The 18,999-nt window shown below is 39.9% G+C and overlaps 1 long non-coding RNA gene across 1 annotated transcript in view; it reads right to left on the minus strand.

Annotated features, from left to right (window-relative positions):
- The window catches only part of LOC145534235 (uncharacterized), a 191,961-nt gene extending 176,886 nt beyond the window's left edge, over window positions 1–15,075 (minus strand). The window contains exon 1 of the long non-coding RNA XR_014074368.1: window positions 14,857–15,075. This is a non-coding gene — a long non-coding RNA (uncharacterized LOC145534235). The remainder of the gene's footprint in view (window positions 1–14,856) is intronic.
- Between the last annotated feature and the right edge of the window lie 3,924 nt (window positions 15,076–18,999).

Genomic DNA, 18,999 nt, shown 5'->3' on the forward strand with positions numbered 1-18,999 from the left:
TCCCTCTGTAAAGCAGGTCGATGTTTTTTCCTCTTCAATTAGCTTATTTATGATAAGTACTCAAAATAAGGCGATAGGTATGGATGAAAAAAGCAATGTTGAAGTACTAAGACAAAGTATCATCCATCTGCTCTGGCAATTTGGGACACCTTATGCATGTATTCAACCCTCTCCATTTATATCATACTTCTATTTTATGATAAAATGCTGGTGCTGTGCATGTCCAAATTTATGGTTCAGTGGGTCAGATAATATCCCATAAAGGATTGGCAGTTTAAATCACATAGTTATTTTTTCCATGATCAAATGTTCAGTCTCTGCTAGGGTCTAGCAGCAGGCCAAAAATTGCTTTAAAACTGGATATTAATCAACAAAGAAGGGGGTAGACTTATTAAAAAATCTTGGAATATATTTTGTGATTCTCCTACTGGAACCACTTGTCAGAACTTTATTCTACATTACTATCTGCCTCCTACACTATTGAAACTGATGTCATAAATTCCAAGTGAGAGGGAATCTCACACCAGTCTAGACCCCTGTAGAGCCTGTTTATATGTTGATTGCCATTTAAAACTGGCAACTTCACATAGTATCCCACACATAGTTTCTAGAAGCAAGTTCAAATAGGACATATATCACCTCCCAAATCCAAAGAGATCCACTGAGAGTTGTGTCTTTCATCCTGATAGGTAGATGCAGCAACTTGGCTCTCGTTTTAGAGGGGCAGGCTAATATTCACCATACAAGTACACATTCTAGAAATTTCACAGTTTTACCTTCTATCTTTGGGAAAAATATGTATTGATAAGACCTCTAATGTGCTTACTACTACTGTTTGCTGGAGAATTGATGCTTTAGAAATGTAGTGCTGGAGGAGACTCTTGAGAGTCCCTTGGACTACAAAGAGATCAAACCAATCAATCCTAAAGGAAATCAACCCTGAATATTCACTGAGAGGACTGATGCTTAAAGCTGAAACTCCAATAGTTTGGCCACCTGATTCAAAGAACTGACTCATTGGAAAGGAGCCTGATGCTGGGAAAGAGTGAAAGCAAAAGAAGAATGCCGCAGAGGATGAGATGGTTAGATAGCCTCAGTTAATCAGTGGACATGCATTTGCACAAACTCCAGGAGATATTTCCATTTTCTTAGGAAATAATCACCTTTGAAAACTTTGAAGATTTATGTTCTATATCTTTTTTTTCTCCCAAGGAACCTGGCTTTCCAATCAATATAGAGTCTAGTGGTCTCCAAAATGTCTCCATCTAAGAGCTGAGTAAAGGGCAGTGCAACCCCATTACAGTGACTTTAGTTGGGCACTTGTCCAGCAACCTTAGAGGTTTTTCCTTGTATGTATGTCATGGAAAAAATCCAGGAAAATTTTCAATAATTTATTCTCTAAGTGAGCCACAGAGGAATGAGCAAATATAGCCCCCATACCTCCAAAGGCTCTAATTGCTCTTTCAATCCTGTGGGTTACTGTGCCAGCCTTGTCTCTGATTCTTAAATGCCACCTTCTATCTTCCACTGCTACAATCACTTCTGTTGATATCAGGGAACCTAATTCCATTCATAGCATCCGTCACCACAATCTTCAGCCTATAGAATTCAGCCATAAAATTACACTTCATGTTGAACACAGCTGATTTATTTTCATTAAAACTTTGTAATACATATGATCAGAATCTAGGCTTGCTCTTAATCATACTTTTCTTATGACTTCAGAAGACAGAGTCTCTTGAAAAACTGTCTGTCTTTTTACTGAACCCCTTCCTTAAAAATTCATTTTCCCTGTGTCTGCTCCCACTGACTATAAGGAGAAGAATATCACCTTCAGTTTAGTTCAGTTCAGTTCAGTCGCTCAGTCGTGTCCGACTTTTCGCGACCCTGTGAATCGCAGCACTCCAGGCCTCCCTGTCCATCACCTACTCCCGGAGTTTACCCCAATTCATGTCCATCAAGTCGGTGATGCCATCCAGCCATCTCATTCTCTGTTGTCCCCTTCTCCTCCTGCCCTCAATGCTTCCCAGCATCAGCATCTTTTCCAATAATGATTATTGCCTTAAAAAGTTAAAATTTCTACCACCTGATGTCTCACTGCCTTGCCTTCTGAACACTCTTCATTCCATATCATAACCAGTGATATTCTGAAGAATTTTGTTGACAGTGCATGGGATGAATCATATATATCTTATTTACCAAAGCAAGAAGTTAATTATTTGCACCTTGCATATATGAACATGCCAATTGTAGAATCCCATGTTGAGATCCTGCTTCCTAGTAGCCTTCTAGTGCCTTAGTACCTAAATATGTATCAGTCCCATCCCAGAAGAAGGCAATAAGATCAAAATAGGATAACCTGAGGATAATTTATTTACCAAGAAACAAACTATAAAATTTTGGATATACTGTATTCGAACTATGGAGAAGGAAATGGCAACCCACTGCGGTATTCTTGCCTGGAGAATCCTGTGGACAGAGGAACCTGGAGGGCTGCTGTCCATAGGGTCGCACAGAGTCGGACACAACTGAAGCGACTTAGCATGCATGCGTGCATGCATGCATTGGAGAAGGAAACAGCAACCCACTCCAGTATTCTTGCCTGGAGAATCACAGGGACAGAGGAGGCTGGTGGGCTGCCATCAATGAGGTCGCACAGAGTCAGACATGACCGAAGCGACTTCGCAGCAGCAACAGTATTGGAACTAAAACCAATAGTGCAAGAATTCAGACCAGAGGCATAGACCTGTCACCACTTTTTGGTCCAATCAAGACAGAGACATTGAGGCAGACCACACTGAGAGGCAGAGCAAAGCGCAGTCAATACAGACAGCCCCAGATAACTTTCTAGGGAGAGAACCAGACCTGAAACCTCATTCACTTATTTTTTTTTTTTTTCCATCTGATCTCAGGCTTGGACTCTTCATGCATTGAATGCAACAGTATTCTAGAAAGCAAATAGCTCTTTGACATAACCCATGCAGTTCAGCCTCCTAGCACAGAAAACAGGAAGAGAAGAAGAGGATTACCATGAACTAATAACAGTTGTTAAGCCTTCTACCCTGTTCACCCCAAGGCTGCTAAAGAGGAAAAGAAAGAGAGACTTTTGAGTAATTCCTCTCAAGGGGAAGTTCTTAAAATGTTACCCACTCCAGGATCAAATATTAAGGCTGCAGGTTAGCTGCATCAGATCTTGTTTCTGGAATGAGTCATTTAAATTCCCCCAATTTTATGCAAATATAGAGCCATAAGGCTGCTATTCTATTCAGACTAAGTATAAAAGAATCTTTGACTTAATGCTAATGCCTCTCATGATACTATAAGTATTCAAACCTGGTGAATTAAGAGCCTGGCTGTCAGTAAGTTCTTTGAGAGTCTCTGGGAGAGAGAAAATTGATCACTTTCTTACCCACACCGCTCCAAGATTTTGTATTATGAAGATGTCTCAGGATAAACCTGGTTTAGAAATTTAGAAGTAGGAAAAGCCAATGAAGTCTCTGAAATAGAAGTACACTGAAGGAGTTTAAGCTTGCCCCAGTGAAAGGATCCAAAGTTTTATGAAGGGCATTAATTAGCATATAATTATTTTGATCAGTGACCCATATAAGGGGGCTTCCCTGGTGGCTTAACGGTAAAGAATCCTCATGCCTATGCAGGAAGCACGGGTTCAATCCTAGGTCAGGAAGATCCCCTGGAGAAGGAAATGGCAATCTCTTGCAGTATTCTTGTCTGGGAAATCCCTTGGACAGAGGAGACTGGCAGACTACAGATCATGGGGTCACAAAGAGTCAGAAAGGACTCAGAGACTAAACAACAACCACTACTGCAAGAGCAAATACACATTGAAAATAGAAATCTTAACTCTCCCTGTTGAAAACAAGGGAAAAACTTTTCCTTTGCCCTTTCTTAGAGCATTTACTTTAGAAACTTTTAAGTTCTGTGTCTTTCAACTATATATAAATATTTTAAAAGCTAAATAAATCTTGCCAGCTTTAAGGCCTAGGAAGGGCTTCCCTGGTAGCTCAGCAGTAAAGACTCCACCTGCAAGGCAGGAGATGCAGTAGACTTGATTTAGGTTCCTGGGTTGGGAAGATCCCCTGGAGGAAGAAATGGCAACCCACTCCAATATTCTTGCCTGGAGAATCGCATGAACAGAGAAGTCTGTCTGGCTATTGTCCAAAGGGTTGTAAAGAGTCAGACACGACTGATGCAACTTAGAGAAATTGAAAGACTAGGAATACCTCTCTCAAAGACCTGGGAACCATTTCTTCAAAATGCACTTATCGAGGAAAATAATATATGCTCTATCTTCCAATTTCCATGAAAGGAGGGCAGAAACCTAACTTAAAAGAGCCATCTTGCTCCAAAACTGCCTCTTGTCATAAAAGCTTGGGATGCTTAATTTTCCTTTAGATAAAGCAGTTAACTAACACATGTGGTCACTATTATCATATAAATGTAAGATAAACTATACTTGAAGAATGGTACTGGTAAATCATCTTACTTTGGGACTTATTAATAGTTTTCTTGAGAACATGTATGCACATGTTTGCATCTATAAAGAATGACGATCTCAGGCGGCCAGGGAGTGCTATAACTTAAAGTGAGATCTTAGTTCCCTGACCAAGAATTGAACAGGGGTCACAGCCTTGAGAGCTCTGAATCCTAGCCACTAGACCACAAGGACCAGTGGGCTTGACACAGGACTTTTGTCCTTGTCTTCTCTGAAGAAAGAATTCAGCAAAGAGACAGAAAGTAGTGAAGCAGGTAAAGCATTTATTAGAGGAAATGTTGTGTGGGAAAACACATGGGCAGGCTTGGAGAGAGAGTCATGTATTTTGGGGATGGTTTAAGTTGTTTATATGGAGGCAGTTTTCTGGGTTCCATCTGATCAGTCGTCTGACTTTGACTTGCTTCATGCCCTTATGTGGTCTGACTCAGGGATCTCCCAGACGTTCATGCAAATATTTTAGCCAAGATGGATTCCAGCTCAAGGGTCTCTGGGAGTTTGAGGATATATTATGGGCTAGTGTCCTTTCTCTTTTTTGACCCTTGAGGAGCCTTTTGGTACATGTGTAGTTGAGAAGCTCTCCTTTACCTTAAGAATGAAAAATGTGGTCATCTTATCATTTTGCACAAAGCAGAGCCGGCTCCTTTTTGTTTCTGCCTTTTTCTTTACCTTGAAGTACTGGCAGGAGATGAGTTTCAGCTGCTTTCCTGGAGCCCATCTACCTCCTACTTCAGTGAGATTTCTTTCAGTCTTCGCAGTCTCCTAGCAAACTGCCTACAATGCATATCACATTCTGGTTTAATGCTTATTCAATAACAAAATTGTTTTCTTCCTTTTCTACCTTTGTGGAAAGGTGTTATAGGTTGTGAGATTTTGTTTTTAATTATATTTCCACCACACTTGTTATCGAATAAATCGGGTCTCGCTGCTCACTGCTTACAAAATCCATACTCAGAAATGTCAGTGAAAGAAAATGTGTCTTTAATCAGAATGCCAGCAGTCTGGAAAGATGGTGGACCCAGCTTCCCCAGAAACCGCCTCTGAAGACTCTGCTCGGTCATGAGAGTTTTAAAGGGAAATAGAGAAATATCTTATGAACAAGATAACACATAGAGGAAGATCACAAGAAGTCAAGGAGACTTCACACAGTGGGGGATATTGATGAGTCTGACCAATGATCTCAGTGATAAACTGAGATTATTTCTCTGTGTGTTAGTCGCTCAATCACACCCGACTCTAGTCCATGGGGTCACACGACCAAGCAGCTAACACAGAAAGAGATAATCTAAATTTATCACTGAGATAGTTGATCAGACTCATCATTATCCCCACTGCATGAAGGCTCCTCAACTTCTTGTAATCTTCCCTTATTCTATGTGTTATCTTGATCACACAGTTTGATCACACAGTTATTCAGGAGATTATTAAAGGGGAAGCTAGGGAAGGGATCTAGTAATTTGTTAAATACTTATTCTTCATTTCTACTCCTTTGATCTATGCAGTAACTGATAGGTTATGCAAGGTACTGGGTGATTAAAACAATGGAAAGTTGTGCCTGGGCAAGAAATGAGTAGAGCATGGGGCTACCTGGTTTAAAAGTTATTTACAATATAGCTTTGCTAAAGTGACAAGAAAAGAGGCTTTCTGCTGTGGGCTTTTCCCTGTGAGGAGGTGCTTAAACATCCCCAAGTGTCAGAACATCATTCCATTTTTATGGTGTTGAGGTAAAGATGCATCTTCTGTAACTTCTCCATGCTGACATAAGGTGCCATACTCTCAGAGTGGAAGATGCCAACATGGATCTGTAGCATCTCTTTGCTGATAATTTTAGTTGCCCATTTACATACATGAGAAGAGCAAGCTACAATTATTTTAATGCCCACAAATATATTATGAGCAATGGTAAAGAATCTGCCTGCCAGAACAGGAGACATAAGAGACCTGGGTTCGATCCTTGGGTCAGGAAAATCCCCTGGAGGAGGAAATGGCAACCCACTCCAGTATTCTTGCCTGAAGAATCCCATGGACAGAGGAGTCTGGTGGGCTACAGTCCGTAGGGTTGAAAAGAGTCAGAGGCGACTGAAGCAACTTAGCATGCATGTTAATCTCATTCTCTTGAGGCCAGTTCTTGGAATTGCAGTTGCCATAGATTCAGTACTGCTCAAGTTGGAGCAATTCATGTCATGGCTGCAGTCTGGTTATCTGGTCATCTTGCAGTTAGCTTCCCACCTCCGCAACCCCCACCCCAGTGGCAGTTATAGTATCTGTAAAACAGCTCAGGAATGTGCATCAGACCCTGAGTCTGTGACCATATTGTTCTAATCATTAACTGCTAGGTTCGACATTACAGTTGTTCTTTGGAGAATAGTGCTGACAATAATGGTGTAAACTTTAAAATTTGAAAAGCAAAGAGGGAAGCACCTTTAGCCAAAGCATAGTAATTTATTTCTGAGAAGGACAGTGCCTGTACAGGAGTCTAGAAATAAGACCCTCATCTTGTATCTTTCTCCAGGTGCAATAACAGAGTGACAGCATGATGTTGGTAAATGAACAAATTGGAATGCTCTGGAAATAATTATCCTTGGCTTTGGGTACAAGAAGAAATAAAAGAAAGGAAAAGAAAAATAATAATTCTGTCAGACTGGATAAGCCATTTCTGGGACAATTATGGGTTGAGAGGTTTCAAGAAAAAGACACGTGACTGTTTCTTAACAATAGGTATCTGTTCCAGTGTGTAATTGATATTTGAGAAAATGATGGCGATATGGATTTATTTTGTGCCCAGAAATATAAATGATACATACTGGCTAAAACTGACAACTGGGTTTTTTCATCTTTGGGCCTTTGATTATGTATGTCCTCAACCTGGAATCAGCTTCTGTTTCCAGCTTTTCATTTATACATTGACATTCTTTCATTTATGTCAGTTTTAGATAACTGCAATCCTATGAAGCTTTCTCTGGTTGCCCACTTGGAAGTGATCTTTCTACAAGACCCAATGTGGTATAAATTTTCTATGTGCTGTTTTCATAGTCAAGTAAAGTCAGGTTTATTTAACATGCTGTAGCATTGGAGAGGGCTTCCTGATAGCTCAGCCGGGAAAGAATCTGCCTGCAATACAGGAGACCCTGGGTCAGGAAGATTCCCTGGAGAAGGGATAGGCTACCCACTCCAGTATTCTTAGGCTTCTTTGGTAGCTCACACAGTAAAACATCCATCTACAATGCAGAAGACCTGAGTTTCATCCCTGGGTTGGGAAGATCCCTTGGGGGAGGGCATGGCAACCCACTCCAGTTTTCTTGCCTGGAGAATCCCCATGGACAGAGGCACTTGGCAGGCTACAGTCCATGGGGTTGAAAAGAGTTGGACACAACTTAGTGACTAAGCACAGCACAGCACAACATGGGAGAAGGTACTCTTAGAAGAGCCTTGATAGTGTCACATAAAGGGTTTTGGGTTTGTGCTGGGTGATTCCAGGAAGGCAACAGGGAGGCAAGAGCCAGTCCTATGTTGGACAATGCAAGAAGGGGAAACATTTATGATGGTTTATCTTAGTGCTTATCTAGACAGCAAGGGGATTAAAGTAGAGCTAGAGTTGTTTTCAGAAAAGGGTCATATTTATCATTTTTGGGGGAATCAGAATAGCCTTGTCTATATCGTCTTCTGAGCTTTGCTTATGTTCTGTTGGGAATATCAGGGCCTGATAGTCAATGAGGTTTATTTTCACTTTCTTTGGTCGTCAACAGGGCCTATTTCACCTCTTTAATTAAACAAAAATTCTCAGTTTTGAAATATGATACTGAAGGTCTTAGAAAGGAAATGATGAATTTGAGGTTCCACAATTATAATTAGCAGTGTCGGTACAGATTCTTGAATTCTGGATCCTAACCATATCTCCCTTCAGTATGAAATTCTATATCCATGTTTCTCTGGGTTTGTTTTACACTTAACTGCTTAAGCCAAATGATCACTTTTTTGACACGGTGCAATTTTCCAGATATTTTCAAAACTCAAGACTCTGATTAAAATAATTTTTTAATGTATGAAAATCATCCTAATTTCTTGGGCTAAAATCTGACCTTTCTTTGTCATAAGTATCTAGATATTCTACAAACAGAGCGTAAGAAGGATCCACTACAGTGAACCTATAATGTAGTCATTACAACTCTCTAATATTGATGGTAGAAAAAAGATACATCTTCTATTTCTCTACTGGGTATCTTCAACATCTTGATCAGTATAATGGTTCTGGGTGGTTGACAACTTGATTAATTTGAGTAGTCTCTGATCATAAACACACTCAAACTCTTTTTACTCTAAAGGATTTTCTGTCTCCTTTGTGGATAAGATCAATCAAAATCAGGATAAATTGAGTAGCTTATAATGGAAGAGCTATATCTCAGTACTGAGAAATTCTCTGTCTTTTCTGGCTCACCTTAGCTTTTCTCAGTGAATAAAAGCTAATAAAATACCCTTTAAAATACCTATGAAGTAGATCTATATTCTGATATTTTACATGGTTTCCAAAAAATATCTGTCCGTTTTTTATTAATAGTTATACATTAGAGATTAGCAAAATAAATGTTTTATGGTACCAATATCACTATCAGTTCAGTTCAGTTGCTCAGTCGTGTCCGACTCTTTGCAACCCCATGAACCACAGCACGCCAGGCCTCCCTGTCCATAACCAACTCCCTGAGTCCACCCAAACCCATGTCCATCGAGTTGGTGATTCCATCCAGCCATTTCATCCTCTGTTGTCCCCTTCTCCTCCTGCTCTCAATCTTTCCCAGCATCAAGGTCTTTTCCAATGAGTCAGCTCTTCACAACAGGTGGCCAAAGTATTAGAGTTTCAGCTTCAACATCAGTCCTTCCAATGAACACCCAGGACTGATCTTCTTTAGGATGGACTAGTTGGATCTCCTTGCAGTCCAAGGGACTCCCAATAGTCTTCCGAAGCACCACAGTTCAAAAGCATCAATTCTTCGGAGCTCAGCTTTCTTTATGTCCAACTCTCACATCCATACATGGCCACTGGAAAAACCATAGCCTTGACTAGGACCTTTTTTGGCAAAGTAATGTTTCTGCTTTTTAATATACTGTCTAAGTTGGTCATAACTTTCCTTCCAAGGAGTAAGCGTCTTTTAATTTCATGGCTGAAGCCACCATCTGCAGTGATTTTGGAGCCCAGAAAAATAAAATCAGCCACTGTTTCCCCATCTATCTGCCATGAAGTGATGGGACCGGATTCCATGATCTTAGTTTTCTGAACGTTGAGCTTTAAGCCAACTTTTTCACTCTCCTCTTTCACTTTCATCAAGAGGCTCTTTAGTTCTTCTTCACTTTCTGCCATAAGGGTGGTGTCATCTGCATATCTGAGGTTATTGATATTTCTCCCAGCAATCTTGATTCCAGCTTGTGCTTCCTCCAGCCCAGCGTTTCTCATGATGTACTCTGCATATAAGTTAAATAAGGAGGGTGACAATATACAGCCTTGACGTACTCCTTTTCCAATTTGGAACCAGTCTAATGGGACTGATGATAGAAGCAAGATTCGATGCTGTAAAGAACAATATTTCATAGGAACCTGGAATGTTAGGTGCATGAATCAGGGAAAATTGGAAGTGGTCAAACAGGAGATGACAAGAGCTAACATCGACATTCTAGGAATCAGTGAACTAGGATGAACTGGAATGGGTGAATTTAAGTCAGATGACCATTATATCTACTACTGTGGGCAGGAATCTCTTACAAGAAATGGAGTAGCCATCACGGTCAACAAAAGAGTCCGAAATGCAGTACTTGGATGCAATCTCAAAAGTGACAGAATGATCTCTGTTCGTTTCCAAGGCAAACCATTCAATACCACGGTAATTCAAGTCTATGCCCAGACCAGAAACGCTGAAGAAGCTGATGTTGAACAATTCTATGAAGACCTACAAGACCTTCTAGAACTAACATCCGAAGAAGATGTCCTTTTCATTATAGGCGACTGGAATGCCAAAGTAGGAAGTCAAGAAACACCTGGCGTAACAGGCAAATTTGGCCTTGGAGTACAGTATGAAGCAGGGCAAAGGCTAATAGAGTTCTGCCAAGAGAACACACTGGTCAATATTACTATACATAATGCAAAAAACAATGATTTACTTAATTTTTCACTTCAAAATATTTGTTTTATCAGTTTGGTAATTCACTATCTCTTAACCACTACATCCAATAAAACATTAACTGCTTATGATCTGTCCCAAGTATTTTCTAGAATTCATCATTTTCTTAAACATGTCTCCTTCAGGCATATTATTCTTACTGATTTAATCTCTCAGTTTTCTCTTTGCAATGTTGTTGTTGTTTAGTTGCTAAGTCATGTTCCATTCTTTATGACCCCATGGGCTGTACCCCACCAGGCTCCTCTTTCCATGGTACTTCCCAGGCAAGAATACTGGTGCGGGTTCAATTTCCTTCTCCAGGGGATTTTCATGACCCAGGGGTCAAACCCATGTCTCTTGCATTGGCAGATGGATTCTTTACCACTGTGCCCCAAGGGAAATCCTCTGTTAGCCATAACCCCACATCAATCCACCTTCTAAAGAAATGCATCCTCTACATTAAAAATATCAGCATCACTTTACTCCCTTAAGATTAAAGTCTAAAATTACTTAGGCTTCTTAACAGGCACTGCCATGACGTCCAAGACTTCATCTCCACCTCATATTCAGTCTCCTCTCTTTTTGCACTTCATGTTCTGAAGGTACAAAAGTGCTCCATAGTTTCCTGACAGCACTAGACCAACTCACACCTTTCTATCTTTGTTCACTGGTATGGCTCTAGCTGAAGAGTATTTTTTTCCATTTTTTTTTTTTAAATCAGCCAACTTCTACTCATCTTTGAAAATTCAAATCTAGTATTATTCCTTTGGGGCACTGTACAAAAATGCATCTGGAAGTGACTCTTTTCCTGATACTCTAAATTCACTCATAATATTGGCCTGGTATGTTTTGTAGGCATGTCTGTTTCTCTGCTACATGTTGTGAATCGTGTCCCATTTATTTATTTATTTGTCGCTGTTGTTCAGTTGCTAAGTCATGTCAGACTCTTTGTGACCCCATGGACTGCAGAATGACAGCCTTCCCTGTCCTTCACTATCTCCCAGAGTTTGCTAAAATTCATGTCCATCGAGTTGGTGATGCCATCCAGCCATTTCATCCTCTGTCGTCCCCTTCTCCTCCTGCCCTCAATCTTTCCCAGCATCAGGGTCTTTTCAAATGAGTCAGTTCTTCCCAACAGATGGCCAAAGTATTGGAGTTTCAGCTTCAGCATCAGTCCTTCCAATGAACACCCAGGACTGATTTTCTTTAGGATGGACTGGTTGGATCTCCTTGCAGTTCAAGGGACTCTCAGGAGTCTTCTCCAACACCACAGTTCAAAAGCATCAATTCTTCGGTACTCAGCTTTCTTTATGGTCTGACTCTCACATCCATACATGACCACTGGAAACACCACGGTGTTGGTGGTTTAGTGGCTCAGTCGTCTCCGACTCTTGTGACCCCGTGGACTGTAGCCCGCCAGGCTCCTCTGCCCATGGGATTCTCCATGCAAGAATACTGGAGCGGGTTGCCATTCCCTTCTCCAGGGGATCTTCCCAACCCAGGGATCGAACCCAGGTCTCCTGCATTACAGGCAGATTCTTTACCAACTGAGCTACCACGGAAACTGTTTTCATTTTTCCCCTACTGTGTATTATGAAGTGACTGGACTGGATGCCATGATCTTTGTTTTTTTAATGTTGAGTTTTAAGGCAACTTTTCCACTTTACTTTATTTATGTATGTATTTATTTCAGTATCCTTTATTTATTTGTGTTATCGCTACTTAAAAGCACAATGCCTAAAGAGAGGAGGCATTCAGATATTTATGAACTTTACTAAAATCAGCATTTTCATAGCATATTTTGCACGCATGTTATTGTGTATACTTATCGTTTTCACTGTTACTAATATATTTTAATATATATGGTTCATATATATATTAAGTCCTTTCTTTAAGTTAGATACAATTTTCCCAGCACAGCACATATATCATGTACTCAATGAATATTTGCTATGTGAACTTATGAGGAAAAGAATCACAATGCCAGAGTTATTGAAATAATGTGTAATTATTAAGTGAAATCTAAATGAACTGTTTTAGAAATACATAGTAAGGGAAGAGACAATAATTGAGATTAGTGATATAATTTCCATAGAGAAGATCAGAATAGAGCCACATTCTTATTTTTATTTTGTTTTATTTATAGTTTTTCTATTTTATTTCTTGCTTCTATGTTTTTCCCACTTGTTTTGTAATGAAATAATAGAAGACACTCAGGAATCCAACTGTTTGAACTCAAAAAGGAATTTAGTTCCTATGGATCTCAGTTAATTCACCAGTTAAATGAAAGAACGAAAATTTTGTCTGAAGTTCCTTGATGCTCTAACCTTTTTCTAAGTCTTGACTCCATCTCACCTAACCGTTAGTATCCTTGATAACTGCTGAGAGGTAATTTTCTTTTAATGGGATAAAGGAGAGGAAATAAATAAATATTGTACCAAAAAAGTTTGAAAAAAGACAAATATTTGTCTATTTACAATTATTTACAATTAATGCATTTAACATTAAAATCTGCACATTTAACTTCTTGACAATAAAACCCTCAATAATTAAGTTCATTTATTAAGTTCATTAAGTTTAAGCCATTCTTTCTTGTAAATCGACTAGGATATTATAGTTTTATAGTGATCATAAATTATTCTGGTGAATGCTTTTTCCTGCCCAAAATAAGCTACCCTATATTTGCATCCAACTGAAAGACACATATTTTCCCCCCAGGCTTGACATGGGTGCTGAAGTGAACATGCTCATTGGATTTGGCAGCCTAGGCATTATAGTCAAAAATATGGAAATTATTATTTTTTTGATGATATAATCTTTCCATCATCTTTAGGTTGTTTAGCTAGTTCTTTCAGAGTTCTACAAATAAAGGTAGATTTTATATTATTGCTAAATATCTATATTACTTAAAGGTGTGGAACAAAGTTTTGCCAGACGGAGTTTGTTAATGATACTGAGGACTGTCACTTGACCATCAGCCATGTGACCTGGTGGCTGTGCTTTCTCAGGTTCTGTTTTATTTGACATAAAGAAAGAAAGCAGATGATTTTCATAGTGTTTATTTCATTGCCAACACCCATGGCCCCTCAATATAGAAGGGGAAATGGAAATGAAGCTTCTCACTAGCATTTGATGATGGTGAAATGAAAGGGGTAAAGGTACTTGTCTCAAAATCCCACAGCTCTTCCTGATATGTGAGGTTATATTTTCCTTCCAGTCAGGGTAGAAATGGCATTTCAGATGAATGATCTCAGAAGTGGTAGGTACAAGCATAGCTGAAGACCATGGACTCTGTCATTCCAAGCAGAACTATGCTTTCATCCTCTTTTTGGTTATATACTCAACTAGAAGGACTGATGTTGAAGCTGAAACTCCAATACTTTGGCCACCTCATATGAAGAGTTGACTCATTGGAAAAGACCCTAATGCTGGGAAGGATTGGGGGCAGGAAGAGAAGGGGACGACAGAGGATGAGATGGTTGGATGGCATCACCGACTCGATGGTCATGGGTTTGGGTGGACTCAGGGAGTTGGTGATGGACAGGGAGGACTGGCATGCTGCGATTCATGGGGTCGCAAAGGGTCGGACATGACTGAGCGACTGAACTGAACTGAACTCAACTCAACTAGGTTAAATTTTTCATGCCATTCCAATTACTCAATTATACTTTTTCAAATTTGAAGGCAATACCAGTATTGATTTAATACAAGAAATTGTATTAAATGTTTAATATTCTTGATGACTATATAATATAGACTGATAATAGGTAAAGAAAGTCCAGCTTTTAAGTAACCCCATCCTCACCACACCCTAGAACTTTCTGTCTGCACTAAGGACATAACATATTGTCAACAAAACCATACAGATACCATGGAATCCTTCTCATTAGAAAGAGACTTTAGTGCCCAATCCATATAATATTGGAAACAAAAGGATACATTTTGGGGAATGAGTGATGGTAATCCCAGCATTGGATCCAGAAAAATAAAAATGAAAATAGAAATGTCTCTACCTTGAAAGAATTTTGCTTTGACTTTAAGAAAACATTCCTCTTGACTGTGGTGTCATTTTTTAAAAAATTTAAATACAAGGCCTGTGAATTTTATATGCTCTGACTAAACCTGACATAAATTGGAAGAACTAGTATAAAGTAAGTGGATACAGTGGTGGAGAGATCTTTAGAGTTTTTGTTCACATACCTTCTTTCAAATTGAAGGATGACTCTGTTGACTTTAGGCTAATTAGTGGAATTTTCTGAGCCTGTTTCCTTATGAGCATTGTAAAGATTATAATACAATCTTACTTGGAAATTGTGAGGATTGAATAAAATTGAATGCAGACTGTGGTGTAAATTGTTAGCTTTCTTGATCCAATAGGTAAAATATTTTCTGTAGTCACTGGTGATGATTTCCTTGAGAGACAGTGAGGAATGTAAGGAAAAGCCAGTTTTTGAGGAGAAAGTCATGAATTTCATTCTTACATAGCTAGTTTTCATTGCTTAATTGCTTTATCACATAATTCTTCCTCTACCCTGGTTCAAAAATATATAAGAAGATTTTGAGTCATTTGGTGAGAAATGATCAAAAGACTAGAGTAAAAATATATGCTCTACCCTTTAAAGAGTAATTCAAGGGGCATGAACATGAACAATAAATATGGTTAAACATACTGTTTCAAAAAATTGGATTTTTTTCTTGCTTATAAACATACTGCTTCCATTGCTACCTATTGATTTAGAGCATTCTATTTATTCTTAAAATATTCAGATATAGCTAACAGATTCTGATTTTTGATGCAAAAATTCTTCCACGTATAAATATTAACATGCTTTTAAGGTAAAAATTGAAAGTTAATCACAGTAAAGATATAAAATAATATACATATTAATATTATGTGCTATATAGAATTTATATTAGATTTTATCATGTTAATACTCAAATTATCAGAAGTACACTTAATAAATGTCTATAATATTATGAACATTTTGTGGATTAATAAAATAGCAAGTAAGCTCAGTGATATTATCCACATGGAAATATATTTTCTATGAAATAATTAGAAGCATTGATTTTGTTTTCCTTTTTCTGTCTTCACTTTTAATCTACATAGTATTAAAATTTGCTTATTTATCAACCAGAAACTATATCAATATGTTATTAAAACCATACGTGGTATCATATTGATTGTATTTAGAAAATCTTTGCATTTTTATTAAATTCAGAGACAGCTTTGTGTGGCATGGTAGTGGAACAGATGGTTACAAACTTGGGAGAGTAACACTTCTTAAACTTGTCCTTCAAATTTCCCTCACTACTTTATTTACTTTCACATTTTACTGATTACTTCTATCTTTATGAAAAATCTATTAAATTCATATTATTGACAAGTGACCTGTGTAATAAAATTCTTATAATGAGAAATGTATTTCATTGTGACTAGTAAGTTTTATGCATTATACTTCATGTACTATATATCCAAAATAAAGGTTATAAAGTTATTAACATGACTTCAGACTATTAGGAGTTGAACGTTACTAAGGCTATAACAATAGGCTTATGAAAGGATAGCAAATAGTTTATCTACTTTTTTATGAATTCAGATTGGGAGAATTTCTTGTTTAATAAGTATTATAAATTAAATGCAGTAAAAGAAAAATGCAATCAAAATGAGATTTACCTAATAGAAAATATAAAAGTAGAGTTTAAGATATCTGTCATTCTTTGCTTAATTTATCTCAAAAGACCTCTCTACATGGTTATTAAAGTGTACAGTAGAGCGGGGCTAAGATGGCGGAGGAATAGGACGGGGAGACCACTCTCTCCTCCACAAATTTATTGAAAGAACATCTGAACGCTGAGCAAACTTCACAAAACCACTTCTGAATGCTGGCAGAGGACGTCAGGCATCCAGAAAGACAGCGCATTATCTTCGAAAGCAGGTAGGAGAAATTATAAAAGATAAAAAGAGAGACTAAAGGGTTAGGGACGGAGACCCGTCCCGGGGAGGGAGTCGTAAAAGAGGAGAAATTTCCAAGCACCAGGAAACCCTCTCACCAGCGGGTTTGAGGGAAGATTTCGAATCTCAGAGGGCAACATAACTGGGAGAAAAAATACATAAAACCCACAGATTACATGCCTAAAGGCAACTCCCAGCAAAGAACCCCAGACGCTCGCATCTGCCACCAGCAAGTAGGGGCTGAACGGAGAGGAGCGGGCGGCACTGCTTAGGGTAAGGACTGGGCCCGAACGCCCTGAGGGCAGTCTGAGGGAGCTAACGTGAGACAGCAACCTAAACTGTGGGACAGCCAGAGAGAGAACTATCCCGCGAAAAGCCCAACTCTAAGGCGCTGCAGGCCCGCTCACAGAACAAAGGACTGAGCGATACCAGAGGAGAGCCGGCCGGCTGCGGACCGTCCCATCCCCCGCCGGACACAGCAGGCAGGCGGGGCCTGCCAGAGCCGGAAAGGGGCAAACTCGGCCCCAGAGAGGGCACCCCCTACCAATCTGCAAACAGGCTCCCAGTTTCTAAGCAAAGACTACCTGAGATCCCGGAGGGTCGACAGCCGCCAGCAGGGTCGCAGCCAGAGACCAGCTCCCCAGAACCGACACCAAGTACACCGGAGCCAGGCGCGCCAGTAAACTGAGGCGGGGACCAGGGAGGTGATAAGCCGCACCGCCCCAACAGGGGAGAGTGCGCTCGCCAAACTCCTGGCTGCCTGAGCTGCTCCAACCGGGAACGGCACAAACCGCGGGCGCAACCGAGTCTGCGCCTTTGTGGAGTACCCGGGAGCCTGAACCTGAGTGGCTTAGACCTGGGAAGTGCACGCATCTCGGGGCCCACTCCCCGGCCGAGTAACCTGAAGCCTGAGCAGGGTAGACGGGGAAAGCACACACGCCGTGAGCGGGGGCGAACCCAGTGCGGCCGAGACACTGCGAGCTCTCCACACACACGCCAGTGATATTGGTTTGCAGTGTTCCTCCCTCCCCACAGCATGACTGAACAAGCAAACCTAAAGAGACCACCTCCGCCCCTTTGTGGCAGGGAGGAAATTAGATACTGAAGAGACCTCCAAACAGAAGCCAAATAAACAGAGGGAAGCGCATTGGAAGTGACAGGCCAACAGATGAAAATCCCTGTAGTTAACACCGACTGCATTGAAAGGGGCCTATAGATCTTGAAAAGTATAAACAGGAACAAGGATCTATCTGAAACTGAACAGACCCCACACTGCTCACAACAGCTCCAGAGAAAGTCCAGGATATATATTTTTACTATAATCTTTTTTTTTTAATTTTTTTCTTTGTTTTTTCTTTAAGTCCTCTATTACACCTTTAATTTTCATTTTCATAACCCACTATTACCTTGCAAGAAAAAATAAAAACCCTATTTTTAAAGCAAACTGCATACATATATCTTATACCTTTTGTGTTTTTTTTTCCTGTTTTACTTTTTTTTACTGTTTCTTTTTTTACTGTTTTACTGTTTTGCTGTTTTTTTTTTCTTTTTACACTGTTTTCTTTTTTCTACATTGTATGTTTTATAAGAGTCTAACCTCTACTCTAGATTTTTAATCTTTGTTTTACATAGTTTATATCAATTTTGTACATTTAAGAATCCAATCTTTAGTACCCATTTTTACTCAGGAGTGTGATTACTGGCTTGATTACTCTTTCCCCCTATTGACGCTCTTTCTTCTCCCCCAGGGAACCTCTATCTCCCATCCTCCTCCTTCTCTTCTCAACCCAATTCTGTGAATCTCTGAGGGTGTTCTGGGTCCCGGAGAACACTTCGGGAACAGAATACTGCCCAGATCTCTCTCTCCCCTCTTGATTCCTCCCTTTCTACTCATGCTCACCTCTATTACCTTCCTCCCCCCTCTCTTTGTATCTCTGTGAACCACTCTGAGGGTTCCAGACTGTGGAGAGCACAGAGGTAAGTGCTTACTGGCTAGACTGCTCTCTCCACGTTTGAGTCCCCCTCTTCTCCTCCTGGTCACCTCAAACTCTCCCCCCCCCCCGCCACTTCACCTCTCCATGTAACTCAGTGAACCTTTCTGGGTATCCCTCACTGTGGAGAATCTTTTCACCATTTACCTAAAAGTTTTATTATTGATGCTGTATGGATGGAGAAGTCTTGAGGCTACTGCAAGAATAAGGCTGAAAGCCAGGGGAAACATTAATTAATAAGAGATCATCCAATAGCCTCCACATATACACCGAAAACAAGCTCCACCCAAGAGCCAATAAGTTCCAGAGCAAGACATACCACGCAAATTCTCCAGCAACGCAGGAACATAGCCCTGAGCATCAATATACAGGCTGCCCAGAGGCACACCAAATCCT

This window comes from Giraffa tippelskirchi, chromosome 14 (genome assembly GCF_054371585.1).
Source record: "Giraffa tippelskirchi isolate mGirTip1 chromosome 14, T2T-mGirTip1v1.2.pri, whole genome shotgun sequence".
Classification (NCBI taxonomy): domain Eukaryota; kingdom Metazoa; phylum Chordata; class Mammalia; order Artiodactyla; family Giraffidae; genus Giraffa; species Giraffa tippelskirchi.